At 46.7% G+C, this 20285-nt stretch overlaps 1 pseudogene across 1 annotated transcript in view; it reads right to left on the reverse strand.

Annotated features, from left to right (window-relative positions):
- LOC311236195 (cGMP-dependent protein kinase 1-like) overlaps positions 1–20285 on the reverse strand; it is a 935082-nt pseudogene that overhangs the window by 39887 nt on the left and 874910 nt on the right. Inside the window, exon 5 of the transcript in view lies at positions 13658–13721. The product of the transcript in view is annotated as a cGMP-dependent protein kinase 1-like (transcript). The remainder of the gene's footprint in view (positions 1–13657; positions 13722–20285) is intronic.

Genomic DNA, 20285 nt, shown 5'->3' on the forward strand with positions numbered 1-20285 from the left:
CTTGTAGACCAGGCCCATTGCAAGTTGCTGTACTCTGTCGTCTACTCTAAGCCATCCTAGGTTGTCAAAGTGGGCAGGGGTGAGGTGGGTTCAGGTCAAGTAGTAGTCTGACCAGTTTGTTTTGTGATGTTTGTAATTTTGTTTTAAGCGCCTTTGAGGTGCTTTGGTACCATGAGGTGCAAGCATAGTCGTAGTATGAATGAATGAATGAATGAAAACTTTATTAACAGATTGCAGAATGGGTACAGTACAGTACAGCAGTACAGTTCAAGTACCCTTGAATTATAATGGTTATAATGAAACGCTCCGGCGACATCAAGGCTGTTCCTTCAACCGCCGCACTTCTTATTATATCGACTCGGGACAACATTTGTTTGTGTCAGATTTGTGTTTGTATCTAGACCACATTGCTTAGCAGAGTTCGGTGATGTGAATGGAAACTGTCAAGTTGATCAACCGATTTTGAATACTATCTGGGGCATGGGACTCGGGAGCAATCTTTTTTTTTATTTATTTTTTTAAATAACTAAATAGTTACTTTTCACAGTAACTCATTACTTTTGGGTGTAAGTAACTAGTACAGTAACGAAGTTACTTTGAAATGAAGTAACTAGTAAAGTAACTGAGTTACTATTTTTCAGTAACTAGCACAACACTGCTCATCACAGACAAACTGGATGTAGCCAATTACTTAAACACTTTCTTCACAAACATAGCCACAACACTGGTAAACAAACTACCCTCCCACTCAGGGCAGTATGGGGTAGAACACATAGCAGCATACTACAAGAACCTAGGCGTCCACAAAGACGATTTCAAACTGGAAATGGTAATTACAGATGAGGTACTCAATAAACTGAGCGCCCTCCAACCGAACAAGGCCACTGGCCATGACAACATCCCCTCCAAATTCCTTAGAGACTCAGCAGCCGCCATCACCCCAGTCATCACACACATAATAAACCTCTCCATAAAACAGGGACACGTCCCCAAGGACTTCAAAATAGCGAGAGTAACACCCCTGCACAAAAAGGGCAGCAAATTAGACCCAGGCAACTACCGCCCTGTTTCTATCCTTACATCCATCTCGAAAGTCATGGAAAAAATAGTATACGAAGAGGTCGAAAAGTACCTTACGGATAAAAATCTAATCTACGAATTCCAATCTGGCTTCAGAACATCCCACTCCACTGACACATGCCTTCTCTATTTGAACGACCACATCAAGCAAGAGGTGGACGCGGGCAAATACTGCGGCATGGTCATGCTAGACCAGGGGTGGCCAACCAGTCAGAGACTAAGAGCCACAAAAATTACTGTGGTACCACAAAGAGCCACACCATATACCAGCGTTTCTCAACTTTTTTTTCAGTCACGGCACCCTTCATGTGTTTATAGGTCTCACCCTCTGGCCTCTGAAGTTGCTAATGTCTTTTTTATTTGGGCATCACAGGGTTAAAAGTACCCTGTGAGACCCACGGTTGCAAAATTACAAAATCACTTTTAGCCATTTAAAAAAAGAATGTTTATTAAAAATGTTTTAAAGGGGAACTATTTTACTATTTCTTTCACTATTTGGGCACTTTTACACAATTCCTGTGAGTCTATGGAACACCTAGGTTTTTTTCAAAAAAATAAAATGCATTGTTTTGTATTTCTAATCAAGTACTCAAAAACCGCATTTTTTTTTTTTTTTTTAACTTTATTTTTTAGCGTTTATCGCTTTTCTGGTCAAGCATGACCGACAGTTGTAGGGTGAAACGGGAGAGAGAGCAGGGGGAGACATTCGGCAAATGACGGCGAGTCCGGGAATCGAACTCGGAGTCAACCAGATCCGTGACGCAGCACGGAGTCCCGCGCGAGCGCGGTAACATGGTGTGCTACTGGAGCACCCCAAAAAAATAAAAACGCATTTTTCTACCTCAAGATCTTAAGCCGTTTTGAGGCTGGGCTCCAACCACTGTGTGGCCTGGTGCCAACTGCCACATCAACTGCCACATTATTATGCAGCTGAGAAATTTCTGACATCACAGATATGCACATTTTCAGATGACTCAGTTCAGTGAGGGTGAATATTGTGAGAGGAGAATTGGAAGAATGCGCCAATATGAGAATTAGAGACATAGATCCTATTAATATAAGTCCACATAGCTAAGAAACAATGGTAGACACTGAAAAAGGCCATTTATAAGATAGTTCCCCTTTAAGCACATGTATAGTCAATTGGTCCTGTTGTTCAGCCTCACAATGCTATTTGATAGTAAATGTGTTTATATGTCCCACCCTCTGGCCTCTGAAGTTGCTAATGTCTTTTTAATTTGGGCCTCACAGGGTTAACCTCTTAAGCCCGAGATATACAGTAAAAGTGTATATTTTCAGCATTACGTTTGTTTACCAATTATTTTAACTGTTATTAGTGAAATATAAGATTATAGAAATCTCAGGGCATTGAGTCGGAAACCGGCGCATATTGACAGGAGGAAGTGGCACATCCAAAAGTGAGTATAGTCTTTTGAAGGAAGAGACTCAGGGCTTTCAAATTTAGAAAAACTACCCTACCCAGCTCACACCAGCCCCTGTCAATCATCTGACTTCTGGATTTACTTTTTTATTTCTCTTATTTTTTGGGATTATCTCCCACAAACCTGAACGTTATTGCCATAAAACAGAACACAGTTAGTTTCTCTACCTTTCTGTGAACGTCTTGCAAAAAACAGTGTTGCAATATGATGAAAAATGTTGGAGAAATTTACATTATAAAAAAGATGGCAGAATTCAGTATACTGTATCTACAAAACCTTCTGTTTAATCATCTTCCCTTTATTCATTTGCCTAACGACCACCCCTAGGCATGGTTTATTGTTCACAAACCACTCCTGCGCGTGATGTAATGCTTAATTACCTTATTTAGAATGTCCCATGTGCCCTTTATATTATTTTTATTTTCGCCTAACAATCTATTGTAATAATCTTTCTTAGCCCGTCTCACAATTAACACTAACTTATTCTTATACACTTTGTATTTAGTTTCAGCAGTCTTTTTTCTACATTTGATAAAATCTCTATAAAGTTTGTTTTTCTTTTTACATGCATTCTCTAACCCCCTCGTTATCCATGGTTCTGTTTCGTTAAGGGGCTCAGCTTGGCATCACCTTACTGCACTATCTCGCATATGTGCACGCGCACTGAATAAAGACCACAATGTACCTTTAATCCCAATATTCATCTGACCACACCCCTCATCAGCTTACCTTCATAAGCAGGTGTGTGGTCACCTGCTCTCCTCCTTCTCGCTTTCACCACAAGGAATAAGTGCCTCGGTAGATCCCCACACTTGACACCATGATGGAAGAAGTTAGATTAGGAACAGTTTTGGGAAACAAGGATACGTTGACATCATATCTTTATTTTCTCTCTCACTATTTTCGAGAAAATACGGCGATATTGTCTTCGTACTGGAGTGTCTGGAAGATGTTGATCATTCTAAAAATCCTCCACCGGTTTTCGTATTGGGAGCACGCCGCTGCATGCTTCTCAACTGCAGTTCCTTACTGTGTTTGTTGGGGTGAAACCTGTCAGGCCACAGCTGAACTGTCGGACATGCCGCTGTTGTGAGAAGCGGTGTGTTCCAGGTTGGGTGAGTAGTGTTTTGCTGGCAGGCTCCACTTGTCTGTTAGTGCTATGGGGGCTACTTGACAATGTTTATGGAAACCGGCCCCAGGCTAGGGTCCTTTGTTCAGCCACCTAGGCGACAGAAGGCCTTGGTCTGAAGACCATTATAGTTTTAACTAGTGGGCCGCGACCATTAACACTGGTGATCCCTGTGTGTTTTGGACGAGTGGATTCTCTCTGTCACCGTGTTAAGGCCCCATCTTTCATATCCAAATGAGAGTATTCCTTCACGAGGGGATATGTGCATGAATGTGCGATAGCGGCAGATTCATGTTCAAAGTCAGCTACACAGGCCAGTTGGTATTGTGCTGATTCCGTCGGGTGTTGGTAAAATCACCGTTGTGAAGCGGTGTTGACATCTTGTTTTCTCTTTTCTCTTAAAAAGTGAGGAGAGGTTCAGAACGGCGGCCTGTCTGGGTGAGTGTTATGTCATTGTTACAGGTTCAGTTGATAGCTGTTTAGCTTACGGTTAGCCAGTCAGCTGTTAACTGCTGCGTTAGCCTGCTGGGATCGCTCAGGTTGGGCCTACTGTTAGCCAGTCAGCTGTTAGCTACGGGGCTAGCATGTCGTGATCGCTAGGTAACGTTAGCTTGCTGCTATAGGCCATGGCCTGGCGCGGGGTAGCTTAGCTTCTCGCGTGCCGCCGTGAGCTCGCTTCTGATCGCGTGCGTCGTTAGCTCGACGTCTCGCGAGCAGAAGCAGTAGCACCCGAACGGTTGGAGCGGCCGTTAGCTTGATGCTATTCTGTTGAACGTGCTTTGATTTTAACATGTTTTACACTCTTGACTACGACGTCATCCTTGACAGGGGATGTTTCGTCGACCCTGCCCTGAGCCAGGACGGCAAGGTTGCATCAACAGAGGACTGTAGTGCGGGTTGGAGCGGTGACGCTGCCCAGTTCGGACAACACAGGAGCGGCTGTGTTCCTACGGTGTCTGTGACTGCACTTCGCTGATCTGCGTTCCGGGTAGGAACGGGTTTGACCAGACCTTATAACACGTCTTCTGGTTTTACTTCTCTAAATGTATTGTGAATAACGATGTTTTTCCCAAAACGTGTGTTGCTGCAATGCATTTAGGATACGTTGCGGGTTATGTGTGAGCTGTTTTTGTCACTGGCAGTTAGCTTCTCCGTGCAAATCGGGATGTAATGATCTGGTTGTTGTGTGAGAAACATCATGGTGTTTATATGTACCGTGTACTCACAACTAAGGTAACTAACCTATGAAGCTATGCTTGGTGACAAGTGAGTAAAAGAATGTTCTTTTCTCAGACTGTGATGACAATGAACAGTGTGTTCACATATTAACAGGTTTCCTGTTTTAACTGGCCGTATTGAGGGTAAAATAGGAGGATTGTGTTTTCCCCCCGGTTCCCTGGGGACTTTTTCATCCTCCTATCAGACATGTTTGTGCACTAATTGTGTCTTTTGTGTGGTAGGGATGCGATGTAACTCTTAGCTTGATTGCTGAGGTTGTGCTAAATACTACTAAATACTAATCGAGAATGATGTATTCTCTCATTGTGAAAAAACGGCGTTCCTCTGTTGAGTGTTTTTTGCCATTTTTTGTAGGTGATGATGGGTTGTGTGTGTCATGTGACCTACAACTGGGTTGGACTGGCCACAGAAGCACATGTGTATATTGGACCGGGGCTCTTAGAGCCCTCTCTATTCTGTGTTTTTCCTTAGTAAAAATCAGATAGCAGGTTAGCTCATGCGCTGTGTGGAGCTGTAAAACGCTTCATAGAGCTGACTATGACTGTGTCATATTCTTTTTTTTTTGTCATTACATCGTATCATGGGTGTGGGGTCGTAAAGGGGTGAACTGGTAACCTTTCCTCTCCCCCTTGTTTCTGTCGGTCAGGGGTACACCCCCTGTCCTTCAAGGTTCCCGGCACGTGGCGGTTCGGCACGTTACGGGGGGAGGGGGGGAGGGAGTTTCCTGGTCCCACGGCCTGGTATATTGGGCGTGTGCACCGCAGGAATTCCCCCGCCATAGAGTACGTCACCGTGCGCGTCTCTGTTGGTAGGACTTCCGTCTGCTGTTCAGGTCCATGTGATGGATCTGTTTCAGGGGGGTGGTCAGGGCTCCTCCTCACCAAGCGCCTATTCGGGCCTTCTGTGAGTTCGGACTCCTTCTTCCATGTGAGGGAGCCTCCATCAGAGTACAGAGCCTTCCTCCTCAGATTGTCAAAGTGAGTGGACCCTCTAGAAGGGTCCTATTCTATTGTATATGTATTCGATTCAATTCGTTTATTGAGTGTGTATGGGTTCAGTGCCTCTTCCCCGGAGAGCCCTAAAACCAATTTTTTACATGGCTCAAGGTGCAATATATTCTTTTCAATCTGTACAGCTCGCGTGGGAAGTCTCTCTGGGGATCCCCGTCTCCTTCCTATGGGAGGGTGGTGGGATGTAAAAATGTGAACATTTTTTACCCCGGCTGTGTAGACTGGGATACATACTGTTGATGCTTCCTTCTTTTCTATTCCAGAAGTGTTGGAGTTAGGGAGTGTCACACCCCTCTTGTCGTTCCCCTGGGCGCCTTGGGGATTCAATGACAGGTCTAAATAGCCTGTTCATTGATGGGGGTGTGTCCCGACGCACGTATAGTGCTAGCTCGCTGTAAACAGGCGATTGACTGGCACGCCTTGGTTGCTTGTGGTTGAAACAGCGTTTTTATAAAGCAACTGAGATGGGGGTTTTTTCCTCTTCCGACGACCAGATCCCATGACCTGGGTTGGTTTCTCGACGGATTCTCGTTCATGTCTGGGGGATGATGACGGAATGGATCTGAACATATGTAGAGGGGTCTCACGCCCTTGGGGTGGGCCACCAGGCGCGGTTCGCCCGAACGTCTGGGTGGCGCCTTCTTTTCATGTTAAGATCAACACGCATATCTGCCCTTCTCCTGGAGTAGGCATGTCGGCGTGGTTAGGGCACGGGACTGGTTCTGGTCACGCTGGTCCAGATCAGTTGAACCCGTTGTCCGCCGGGGATGCAGATCTGCTGTTCTGGTACCCTGAGGGACTTGGGCTTTTTTCAGGGGGAAAAATGCCAGGTCGGTCTGGGTGTCACAGGGTTAAGCGCTATGGAGACCCTGGTTGGGTACGTTTTTACTCAGCACTGTTGTAATGGCTTACAGCCATGCCATTCTGTACACGCTCGATCTCGTCGGATCTCGGCCGCTACACAGGTTGGTCCTGGTTAGTACTTGGTTGGGAGACCGCCTGGGAATACCAAGTACGGTGTGCTTAGGGGCTGGTTCTCCATTATTTTTCGCTCCTCTCTCACGCATGGCGAAGAGGGGCCTGTGGGGGTGGTTTTTTGACCTCCTCTGGTGACCCTGTGCTTCCCGTACCGCCAGGCCCGGTCCGAAGTGATGTTTGCGACCCGTAGGCCTGGGTTAACCTTTTTTTGAAAACTGAAACACTTGTACTGCGGTATAGCCGGTGTATACCCGCAGGTGTGTTTTGGAGTTTTTTCTTGAGGGGTTATAGGAACAACCACCGCATTGGGTAACACCGAGGTGGTTGATTCCCTGGTGTGTTGGAGCAGTGTCAACTCCCGGGTTCACCGGTTGAGGGTGCCCCTGCACGTTCATGACGTCTGCCAATCGTGTCAGCCTTCTCTGCCTCGACCCCTCTGGGTGGGGGTTTTTAAATGGAGGCTTGGTCATGCAACACCGCCAGCTTACGCTCCTTCCGCCGGGGCGGCTGTGTTCAGCTGTCCCCTCTGGCGCCTGTCTCGTCCGCAGTCTCCAGGCTAGGGTTAACAGCCTGTTGCCTGGTTTTTCCCCGGTGCGCTGCCTGCTTCCGTTGGTTAACCTTTTTGTGTGCTTACGGCCATGCTGACTGCCTGTTCTGCAGGGTCAGTGTGCCAGGCGGTGTACTATTGGGGGGACAGGGCCCGCTCGGCTTACGGCCATACCGACCTGAACACGCCCGATTTCGTCCGATCTCGGAAGCTAAGCAGGTTCTGGCCTGGTTAGTACTTGGTTGGGATACCGCCTGGGAATACCAGGTGCAGTAACTGAGGGGCCTTTGTCCGAATACGCTGGCGATGTGGGGGGCGGGGCACTACGTGCCCACCTGGTGGGGTCTTGATGCTGGCATCATGGACTTCTCCGGGCCCCCATTCCAGGGAGTCCAGTCCTTTTGGTGGGTCTGGGTCTTCCTTCGTGCTCCGCTGCTACGGCCTTGCCACGGGGTTGGGTTTGCCCTTGACCCCGTGATTCTGGGGGGAGTAACGAGGTTGTTCCTCCGTTCGTTCCCGGGTGGCATGCGGGTTGTGCGTGTGTGTAGTCGTGGGGTCAAGCCACGGTCTGCTCACCCTGTGCGTTGAATTGCTTGAGTGCCTCTTCGCACGGTCGGGTCCGTCGCCTTCCCGTGAAGCCCCTAATAGGGGGGATACCCTCCATTAGGGGGGGTCGGGGGGGCTCGGCCCTCTCTGTTCTGATGGTTTTGGGGGGCTGTCAGCGGGGTGTATTTGTCAGCCAGCGGCTCCGCTTGGCCTCCCCTTGTGCAGTAAGGTGATGCCAAGCTGAGCCCCTTAACGAAACAGAACGTTAGGTTATGGCTATAACCAAGTTCTGTTAGTTAGGGGCGACGCTTGGCATCAGACGGCCGCTGCAGCCCTTGACCTCACCTTGTGGTGAAAGCTTGGGAAGGAGGAGAGCAGGTGACCACACACCTGCTTATGAAGGTAAGCTGATGAGGGGTGTGGTCAGACGAATATTGGGATTAAAGGTACATTGTGGTCTTTATTCAGTGCGCATGCACATATGCGAGATAGTGCAGTAAGGTGATGCCAAGCGTCGCCCCTAACTAACAGAACTTGGTTATAGCCATAACCTAACGTTTTCTATTGTCATTACTTTTTTGTTTATGTTGAACCATTGGGCAGTGCCTATCGTAAAGTGTCCGATAGATATTCAAAAAAGTATTGTAGGCAGCATTGACGTCTTCTACATAGACCCCCTTCCATTCTTCATTCAAAAGATCATTCCTGAACATGTTTACAGCATCATCCCTTCTTAACCTTTTATATCTGTACCCATTCTCCTCCTTTGTTCTCTTCAATTGACAATCAAAAGTAACAAAAACAGGTAAGTGGTCACTTATATCATTTATGACTAATCCACTTATGATGTTATCCTTAAAGCTATTAATAAAAATATTATCTATTAATGTAGCAGAGGTTTCTGTTATTCTACTTGGCTTGCTGATCAGTGGATATACCCCTCTTCCATACAATAATTCAAAAAAATCTGCTGAAGCCTTATGCTTAGAAACCTTTAGTAGGTCAATATTATAATCTCCACAAATAATAAATGTCTTATTTCTGTTTACCCTACTCAACAAATCATCCAATGTATCTGTAAATGTTTCTATCTTTGACCCAGGTCTCCTGTATATACAAGTAACAATTATATTGCTTATTTTTTCCATTTCGATTTCCACCGTTAAACATTCCATTATGTAATCAATAGCCATTGTCATATATCCAACTGGTTTACATTTAAAATCTCCATCCACAAAAAGTGCCACACCTCCTGCTTTCTTACTTGTTCTGTTTATATGATATAGTTCATACCCGTCAATGTGGAAATCAACACCCCTTTCATCCTCCAACCATGTCTCCGATAAGGCTATCAGCTTAAACTTGCCTTTAAGAGTATTCAAATAATCATTAATCTTATCAAAGTTTTTGTAGAGGCTTCTACAGTTGAAATGTATTAACGAAAATGTGTTATCTAATACTATACATTCACTAAATTGTTCCTCAGTATAATAATTACAATTGGCTTCAATGGAATTAAACACATGTCTTTCTGGGTCGATATCGCATTCAAAGTCTTGTATTTTATCGTCACATAAATATTGGTCTGTTGATTCTGTCATATTTCATGGAATATATATATATATATTCAACTGCTTTGCATTTCAAGTCACCGTCGACAAACACAGCTGCATTGTTGTTAAATTGTTCCTTGGTGTAGTATTCACAGTTTGGATTGATTGCATTACATAGATGATTTTTTGGGTCAACATCATATTCAAAATCATGTGATTTGTGTTCTGTGTATTCAGCTTTTGAGAGCGATTGGTACTCATCTCTATCGGTGTGCAGTCCCACTCAGTCATGTCCTTGTTCTTCTGTCATGATGGGTTAGTCATCTGAATGGCTCCAGATCCTTCATTGTGACAACCCTGGCTTCTTCACGTGTCTTCCCGTTTAGCCGGATCATGATTTTACAATTCCTCGTCCATGTCGATTGGATCTTTTTCTCTTTTCGGAGGATGCGAGCCTGCCTTGTCATATGATCATACAGTACTACTCGAGTCTTAGCCTACTTGATCAACTTGCAAGTGCAATTCTCGCGATCAGTGGTCACCTGACCTGACCTGACAGTGACCCCTGGACCTGGACGTCAGTGTCACGTAGACTCAACGTCTCTCACCCCTCATTATCAAACAATCAATCATATTTTTATTTGCAATACAAACATTTTTATAAAAATAGATAGAGAAGAGATGAGATGATACTAGTAGTCACTATAGATGCTGTGAAAGTAAACGCTGGATGAGGATTTGATTATATATATATATATTTTTCCGTATCTCTTTAATTTTTTTTACTAGTGTGTAGTGGAGGCCCCTAGTCGCGTTATTTCTAAACCCAGCCGCATTTTTGGCAAGACGCTCTCTGATTGGCCGACGCCTGTTTCTACACTGGTTAAGCTTAGGCACTCTTTCGAAGTTGGTTAAGGTTAGAGTTTGTCTTAGAGCGTGACGGCAAGTTCTTTCGACGGTTAAGCTTAGGCACTCTTTCGAAGTTGGTTAAGGTTAGAGTTTGTCTTAGAGCATGGCGATAGAACGCCAGGTAGTTTGCAGGCTGTTCGACGCGGAAATGGGCAAAGACACAGCTCGTCACGCGATTGGGCAAACATGTCAGTGGCCAATCAGAGAGCGTCAGTCAGTGCCAATCAGAGAGCATCTGCCAGAAATGCGGCTAGGTTTAGAAATAACGCCCCCTAGTCACTAGGGGGAGCTCGATGATATCTGCTATCAGCACCGGCGGGTCTCTGCTGTCTGTCATGAATAATGATCCCAATCTGCCTTATTCGTGTCTGGGCTGTGTCTATTCTTTTACCAACGGATTTCCAGTTCCGCGTTCGCGTTCTGCGATCTGATTGGCCACTGACGTTTCTTAGTTTCAAGTTTCTTTAATAGTTGTCATACAGAAGTACAGAATACTTTTGTACAAAATGCTTCTTACTGTTGCGCTCCAGAGACTGTGCATGACAAGATAAGTATGAAATAAAAACATAGTAAAAATTAGAAGAAAAAAAAAAGAGGTCACAGTGTTCAGTTTAGACATATGTACAATGTTCGTAGACGTAGTTACCATACAATATACAATACTGTGCAGTGTACTAATATACAATACTATATAGTGCAAGGCATAAATGGACAAGGTGCAGTTTAGGTACAATTCACAGTAGGTGTACGAGTTGTAGTGCAAATCCTTTATCAATAAATATAAAGTGTAAGTGTGTTTGTGTGATCTAAAGTGTGGAGAGTGGGTGCTGCAGTGTGTTGTTTGTTTGAGTGAGTGTGTGTGTGCGTGTGGGTGTGTGTGCTGTGTGCATTTGATGGTTGTTGCATAGTGATTATTGTTCGTTTAGCGATTATTGTTCGTTTAGCAGCCTGATGGCCTGGGGATAGAAGCTCCTTCTGAGTCTTTCTGTGCTCGCCATAAGACTCCGGTATCGCTTGCCTGACGGCAGCAGTTCAAAGAGGCAGTTGTTCGGGTGGCTCGAGTCCTATACTTAGGCGACTCTTAGGCGACTCTTTCGAAGTTGGTTAAGGTTAGAGTATGGAATCAGGGCTGGTGTTCTATCGCCCTGCTCTAAGACAAACTCTAACCTTAACCAACTTCGAAAGAGTGCCTAAGCTTAACCGGTGAAAGAAAGAGGCGTCACACGATTGGCGCTACCAGAAACGTCAGTGGCCAATCAGAGCACAGAACGCGAACGCGGAACTGGAAATCCGTTGGAAAAGTATTCAGGCGTCGGGGCTGGGATGTGGAGATGCAAGTTTTGACTTTTTATTGCTGTTTTTACCTCAAACGGAAAACCTCAAACTCTTATGAAGAGGAGAAAAAATACTCAAGATTAGCCACTTGCAGACGGCAGGGTGTGACGTACTGTATATTTTAGTTGATGAAATATTTTTGTTGACTAAATATTTTTGTTGATGAAATATGTTTTCATTTCAGTGCCACAGTATGACATCGATCTCCAAAATAAGAAAAAAATTAAATGTGGGGCCTCTAGTGACGAGGGGCCTCCAAAAAAATAAGAAAATTAAAGTTAAAAAAAATAAACAAATATTTGGGGCCTCTAGTGACGAGGGGCCTCCAATTTTTTTTTAATAAAAGTAAAAAAAATAATAATAATAATTTGGGGCCTCTAGTGACGAGGGGCCTCCAAAAGGCCTCTAGTGACGAGGGGCCTCCAACATTTTTTAAAATTAAAGTAAAAAAATAAACAATAATAATTTGGGGCCTCTTGTGATGAGGGGCCTCCAAAAGGCCTCTAGTGACGAGGGGCCTCCAAAAAAAGAAAAAATTTAAGTTTAAAAAATGTTGGGGCCTCTAGTGACGAGGGGCCTCAAAAAAAATTAAACAAATTTATTAATATATATATTTTTTTGAGGCCCCTCGTCACTTGAGGCCCACAGGCCGCGGCCCGGACGGCCCGGTCGTTAATCCGGCCCTGCGCGTCGCCGACACACACACGCGCGCGCCAACAAACACATCAACATTCTCCCCCGCGGGCCGCCGGACTCACAGGCGCACAATCAAATAAAAAGAAGAAACCTACTTTTCCGGACAGATCAGGATTATTTGGATTTAAACACAGTGGAGCTCAGATGCATCTGAGCTCCACTGTGTTTAAATCCAAAGAATCCTCTGCCATTGTTGTAATATGTCATCTGTTCTCTAGTTCAGTCTGGTCGTGAAGTAAAATTCTCTCTGGAAGTGAAACTGAAACTTAGCAAGGATAAGTTTAAAGGGGCAGTAAGCAAGTGGATGCCTGAACACAGAATGACACCAGTATCACTAATTACCACAGCAAGCCTATAGAAAAGTATTCTATTTAATAATAATAATTATAATAATTATCATAAATATAATATATAAATTATAAAAATTACAACAACAAAAAAATTACAAAAAAATTATATTAATAATAATTATTATAAATATTTTTTTTCTGTTGTACCGAACTCGTACCGAACCGTGACCCCAATACCGAGGTACGTACCGAACCGTGGCTTCTGTGTACCGTTACACCCCTACTGCGTACATAATAATACATAACCACCCACCCACCTGCCTACAAACCTACCCACCCACATAACCAAATGCATACGTACATGTATGACCTATTTATCTATCTACTACTTTTGGATATGAGAATTTTTTTGTAGTTTGCTTTAAAAATAAGCAGAGATGGAGATTTCCTCAGCATAGGATCAGCTGCATTCCAAAGATTGGACCCTCTATACCTCACTGAGAACTGCCTAAGAGAAGTACCACAATAAGGTATATGCAGGTCCCTGGACTGACGTGTGACATATGAATGAAAATCCGAATTAAAAGGAAAAAAAAACTATTAATCTGAGAAGTAGTATATTGATTAAATCTGGCAGTTTTATCTTACAATTTGTCATATAGGTAATGTACTTATAATGTACTCTTAAAACAGCTAATTACAACAATAATAGTTTATACGATGTGGGTGGCCATGTTGAAATTACGTCAAATGAAACTGAGGCGAGGTTGTGACTAGGAACTCCGAGTTGATGCGCCGTTTTATTCGATTTTTCCCAGCAGGAAGTTGGAATTTCCGACTTCCGAGTTATGACATCATAATCACGCATTCCAAGTTATAATCAAATCTAGCATATTAACTCACCTCTTCCATCACGTCAGCTAGCTTGCTGAGAATCTCCTCTTGAAGACCCTGGAAGGTAGGGACACTGTACAGAGAGAGAGAAAAGAGAGAGACAGATAGAGAAAGTGGAACAGATAGAAAGAGAGAGAGAGAGAGAGCAAGAGAGAACGAAATGTTGTTATAAAACAATAATAGAAACACATGCAGACTGTCAGACAGAAACTGCAGGACTCCAAGCTCACGCACACACACACACACACACACACACACACACACACACACACACACACACACACACACACACACACACACACACACACACAGGGGGCGACAGTGGCTCAGGAGGTAGAGCAGTCGTCTGGCAATCCGGAGGTTCCCGGTTCGATTCCCGCTCCTCCTGGGCAGCGTGTCGATGTGTCCTAATTGCTCCTGATGAGCAGGTTGGCACCTTGCATGGTTGCCTCCGCCGTCGGTGTGTGAATGGGTAATATGTAAGTAACAAATTGTAAAGCGCTTTGGATAAAAGCGCTATATAAAAAAGCAGCCATTTACCATTTACACAGAAGACACAGAAACAACTGGTTGTTTCTCATAAATATGAAATATATATCTTAGTATAAATAATGTGCTCTCTTATCATTTTCTCTCCCTTCTCCTCTCCCCCTTCTCAGCTCTGACCCTATCCTCTATCCTCGTCTCCTTTCCTTTCCACTCCTACCCCTCTCCTCTCTTCTCCTCTTCCCTCCTCTCTTCTACTCTCCTCTTCTCCCCTCCCCTTCTCCTCTTATCTGTTTTTCTTTCCTCTCCTCTCCTGTCTCCTTTCCTACATGGCTTAATGCTCTTATATTTTATCCTATGTGGCTCAATGACTAGGCACTGACACTGCCAGGGTAAGGGGTTAAATTCCCATAGGGGACACAGATACAGACACATTCCACCTTCCACATTCCACTGTAAAGCACTTTGTGTGGAAATGAAGGCACTATAGAAATTTAGCCATTAATTCATTCATTCTGCTCTCCTCTTCTATCCTCTCCTTCTCTCTTCAGGCTCAGGGGGAAATTATGAGAGGCTGGAGAGGAGAGGAGACAATATGAGAGTAGACAAGAGCAGAGGATGAGGGAGCAATCAGAGGAACTTAAATAAGAGAGTGCATGAAAGGATGAGGGGAGAGGAGAAGTAAGAGTAGAGCAGAGCAGAGTGAATGAAGGGATGAGGGGAGAGGAGAAGGAAGAGTAGAGCAGAGAGTGAATGAAAGGATGAGGGGAGAGGAGAAGGAAGAGTAGAGCAGAGAGTGAATGAAAGGATGAGGGGAGAGGAGAAGTAAGTGAAGCAGAGTGTGTGAGGATTTGCCAGTCCCTGAACCCCTTTTCCCTGTCTACTCTCCTCAGCAGCCCCCACCTTTGGACATTCTTATTCTCCTGGCATTTTTATTGTCTCCTGTGTTGTTTAACTGTGTTCTGTCTTTAGTCTCATTCCCTTTGTAATTATTTATTTGTTCCTTGTTTGTTTGGTTACTCTGTCTAGTGTTCAGTCTTCTTGTGTAGTTAGTTCTTGTGCTTCCCTGTTTATATTCCCCATTGTGTTTGGTCTGGTTGTTTTCCTTAGCCCTGTTAGTCTGCCCTTCCCTCATGTGTGTCTCGTTTTGCTAATTGCCCTGCTGTCTCTCTAGTGTTAATTGTTTCCCCTATATCTAGTGTTGTTCCCTACTCGTACTTGTCGGTTCATTGTTTCTGTTCCATGTTTTGTTATCCTCGTCCCTGTCATGTGCTGAGCTCCTGTCTTCTTAGTAAGTTACCCTGTGTCATTTAGTGTTTTGTTTTTGGACTTCTCTCTTTATGAGATCATTCTTTATTTTGTATTTTGCCCTCTGCCAGCCTTAGCTGAGCTATTCCTTGTTTTTGTTTTTGCTACTGCCTTGGATATATTTTCTGTTACACTTCACCCCTGGCTCGAAGTGTTCTAATTAAAGGAGCAGTGCTCACTTTTGGACAATCTACCTCTACCTCTCCCTCGTTATCTGTTTGCGCCTGGGCCCTCTGCTAACAATCCATAACAGAATGAACCGACCATGTCTGGACCCAGCGAACAGAACGAGGGAGGCTTTGAGCGCCTTGGAGGCGTTCAGACTGGGGGATATTCCTTCCTCCTCCTTGGAGGAGAGGAAGGAGGTTTTGCGTCTGCTCTATTCACTCAGGGAATGGCACCCTGAGCTGGCCCCACAGATGGAGGAGTATGGCAGACACTGGATCAAGTGCCTATTCCAGCCTCCAGCCTCCGGTCAAGCCCCTACTGCTGGTAAGGCCTCTACCACCAGCATAGCCTCACCTCAGTCACCTGCTAGGGTACCTACTGCTAGCCTAGCGTCCCCAGCTAATGCTGCTAACCCCAGCCCTGTTTACGTTGCTCTGGTTGTTAGCTCAGCCGTTAGCCTAGCATCCCCAGCTAGTGCTGCTAACCCCAGCCCTGTTAACGTTGCTCAGGTTGTTAGCTCAACCGATAGCCTAGCGCCCTCAGCTAGTGCTGCTAACCCCAGCCCTGTGAACTCTGCTCAGGCAGCTAGCACTAGCCCGATAGCTAACACTGCCCTTGTAGCAGTTAGCTTAGGCCCCGCAGCTCTCACTGCTCACGCAGCTAGCACTAGCCCGATAGCTAACACTACCCCTGTAGCAGTTAGCTTAGGCCCCACATCTCTCACTGCTCAGGCAGCTGGCACAAGTCCGATAGCTAACCCTGCCCCTGTGTCTAGCCTAGTCCTTGTAGCTTCGAAGGCTACCCCGTTAGTCCCTACTGCTACCAAGTCACGGAGAGCTAGAAAGTCTAGGAAAGCTAGCACTAGCCCGATAGCTAACCCTGCCCCTGTGGTTAGACTAGCCCTTTTAGCTTCGACAGCTACCCCGTTAGCACCTACTGCCAGCATGGCCCCAGTTGTTAGCATAGCTACTGCTAGCACCACAGCCCTGTCTGATAGCTTAGCCCATGCAGCTAACCAGGCCTCAACAGCTAGTACAGCCCCGTCTGATAGCTTAGCCTCTGCAGCTAACCAGGCCTCAACAGCTAGTACAGCCCCGTCTGATAGCTTAGCCTCTGCAGCTAACAAGGCCTCAACAGCTAGGACTGCCCCGTCAGCTAGCTCGTTCCCTATGGCCCCTGTTTCTCTGGTCTCAGTTCCTTGGTCTGGCCCTCCAGCCAGTGTTTACTATCCTGCTAGAACTGCCCCTTCAGTTATCAGGATGGGTTATACCCATGTTACTCCGACTAACACTTTAGCCCCGTCTGCTAGCGTAGCACGGACAGCTAGCAGGTCTCAGAAGGCTAGCAAGGCTAAGAAGACTAGCATGGTCTCAGCTGCTAGAGTAGCCCCGTCAGCTAGTTCAGCCCAGGCTACTCGCACAGCCCCCACTGCTAGCTCAGCCCCTGCTAGCTTACTCCGGAATGCTAATGTAGCCTCTGCTGCTAGCTCCTCAGCCTCGTCTGCTAGAGCCCCTGCTGCTAGCATCTCAGTCGCGTCCGCTAGAGCCCCTGCTGCTAGCGCCTTAGCCTCGCCGGCTAGTGTAGCACCTACAGCTAGCACTCGAACCCTCTCGGCTAGTGCACCCTCCGCAGCTTGTACAGGCCCTGCAGCTAGCACTGCCAGGGCAGCTAACCCAGCCGCTACTGCCAGCCTAGCCCCCGCTAGTGTAGCCCTAGCAGCTAGCTTTACCCAGGTAGCTAACTCAGTCTCTACTGCCAGTTTAGCCCCTGCTAGAGCAGCTCTAGCTGCCCCTGTTCCTCCGGCTCCCAGGAAGACCCTGACGTCTAGTCCGGGTCGTGCTCCTGTCCCCGGGAGGTCTCCTGGTCCCGGCTCCTCGTCTGGTCCAGCCCTGCCCCGTGGTCCACGCCGTGGTCTACGCCGTGGTCTACGCCGTGGTCTGCACCGAGGTCGATCTGCACCTGGAGAGTCGTCTGGTCCAGCCCTGCGCCGTGGTCAACGCCGTGGTCAACGCCGAGGTCTGCACCGAGGTCGATCTGCACCTGGAGACTCATCTGGTCCCGTCTCCTCATCTGGTCCCGGCTCGTCATCTGGTCCCGGCTCGTCATCTGGTCCCGTCTCCTCGTCTGGTCCCGTCTCCTCATCTGGTCCCGTCTCATCTGGTCCCGGTTCGTCGTCTGGTCCCGGCTCTTCGTCTGGTCCCGTCTCCTCATCTGGTCCCGTCTCATCTGGTCCCGTCTCATCTGGTCCCGGTTCGTCGTCTGGTCCCGGCTCGTCATCTGGTCCCGGCTCGTCATCTGGTCCCGTCTCCTCGTCTGGTCCCGTCTCCTCATCTGGTCCCGTCTCATCTGGTCCCGGTTCGTCGTCTGGTCCCGGCTCTTCGTCTGGTCCCGTCTCCTCATCTGGTCCCGTCTCATCTGGTCCCGTCTCATCTGGTCCCGGTTCGTCGTCTGGTCCCGGCTCTTCGTCTGGTCCCGGCTCTTCATCTGGTCCCGTCTCATCTGGTCCCGTCTCATCTGGTCCCGGTTCGTCGTCTGGTCCCGTCTCCTCATCTGGTCCCGTCTCATCTGGTCCCGTCTCATCTGGTCCCGGTTCGTCGTCTGGTCCCGGCTCTTCGTCTGGTCCCGACTCCTCTTCTGGTCCGGTCCGACGCCGTGGTCTACGCCGTGGTCTACGCCGTGGTATACGCCGTGTTCTGCGCCGTGGTCTTCGGCTGCAGGGAACCCCGTCCGGGGTTCTGCGTCCGGCCCCAAGTCCGGCGTCTGGTGGGTCCCCTGTCCGGGGTCCTGCTCCGGGCCTATCACCCTCGCCCCTTTGCTTCAGTTCCCCTCGCCCCCCTCTCCTGGCCTCTGTCCCCTCCTCCGGTCCTCCTGATCCCGTGCCCCGTTCTCCCCTCTCCGGCCCCGTTCCTCTGCCCCGTTTCTCCTGTGCCCCTCCTGGGTTCCTGTCGCCGCTCCCCTGCCCCGGTGTCGCTCGTCCCGGCCTTGTCCGTCCTGACTTTTTTTCCCCCCGGACTCTCCCTGTGTTCTCCCGGCCCCCTTTCCTGCCCGTTCCCGGACGGTCCCTTTTGACGTCTGGGAGCCGTCTGTGGAGGGGGGGGTACTGTGAGGATTTGCCAGTCCCTGAACCCCTTTTCCCTGTCTACTCTCCTCAGCAGCCCCCACCTTTGGACATTCTTATTCTCCTGGCATTTTTATTGTCTCCTGTGTTGTTTAACTGTGTTCTGTCTTTAGTCTCATTCCCTTTGTAATTATTTATTTGTTCCTTGTTTGTTTGGTTACTCTGTCTAGTGTTCAGTCTTCTTGTGTAGTTAGTTCTTGTGCTTCCCTGTTTATATTCCCCATTGTGTTTGGTCTGGTTGTTTTCCTTAGCCCTGTTAGTCTGCCCTTCCCTCATGTGTGTCTCGTTTTGCTAATTGCCCTGCTGTCTCTCTAGTGTTAATTGTTTCCCCTATATCTAGTGTTGTTCCCTACTCGTACTTGTCGGTTCATTGTTTCTGTTCCATGTTTTGTTATCCTCGTCCCTGTCATGTGCTGAGCTCCTGTCTTCTTAGTAAGTTACCCTGTGTCATTTAGTGTTTTGTTTTTGGACTTCTCTCTTTATGAGATCATTCTGTATTTTGCCCTCTGCCAGCCTTAGCTGAGCTATTCCTTGTTTTTGTTTTTGCTACTGCCTTGGATATATTTTCTGTTACACTTCACCCCTGGCTCGAAGTGTTCTAATTAAAGGAGCAGTGCTCACTTTTGGACAATCTACCTCTACCTCTCCCTCGTTATCTGTTTGCGCCTGGGCCCTCTGCTAACAATCCATAACAGAGTGAATGGAATGAATGAATGAATATTATTTGTGTAGCGCTTTTCCAAACAAAGTTACAAAGTGCTTTACAGACATGTTAAAAACAGCAAACAACAAACATCAGCAAAGGCAAACAAATGTAATAGAAAATAAAACAAAAGAAACAGACAAAAAATACTTTCAAACAGGATTTGTAGGCAGATTGATAAAACAGTTTATGCAATCAGAGCTGACCTAAACCCATAACCTTAGGAAAAACCTTTAAAAAACAGATGTGTGTTAAAAGAGGACACTGACTCTGCTAGCCTAAAATCCAAGGGCAAGGCGTGGGAAGGATGAGGGGAGAGGATAAGTAAGAGTGAAGCAGAGAGTGATTGAAAGGATGAGGGGAGAGGAGAAGGAAGAGTAGAGCAGAGAGTGAATGAAAGGATGAGGGGAGAGGAGAAGGAAGAGTGAAGCAGAGAGTGAATGAAAGGATGAGGGGAGAGGAGAAGTAAGAGTGAAGCAGATAGTGAATGAAAGGATGAGGGGAGAGGTGAAGGAAGAGTAGAGCAGAGAGTGAATGAAAGGATGAGGGGAGATGAAAAGTAAGAGTGAAGCAGAGAGTGAATAAATGGATGTGGGGAGAGGAGAAGGAAGAATAGAGCAGAGTGAATGAAATGAAATGATGAGGGGAGAGGAGAAGGAAAAGTAGTAGAGCAGTTCTGTCTCATTAGGGGCTCTGCTTGGCATCACTCTGCACTATCTCGCGTACGTGCACGCGCACTGAATAAATTCCACAAATGTACCTTTAATACCAGTATTAGTCTGACCACACCCCTCATCAGCTTACCTTCATAAGCAGGTGTGTGGTCACCTGCTCTCCTCCTTCTCGCTTTCACC

This window comes from Notolepis coatsorum, assembly GCF_963971535.1.
Source record: "Notolepis coatsorum genome assembly, chromosome: 10".
Classification (NCBI taxonomy): domain Eukaryota; kingdom Metazoa; phylum Chordata; class Actinopteri; order Aulopiformes; family Paralepididae; genus Notolepis; species Notolepis coatsorum.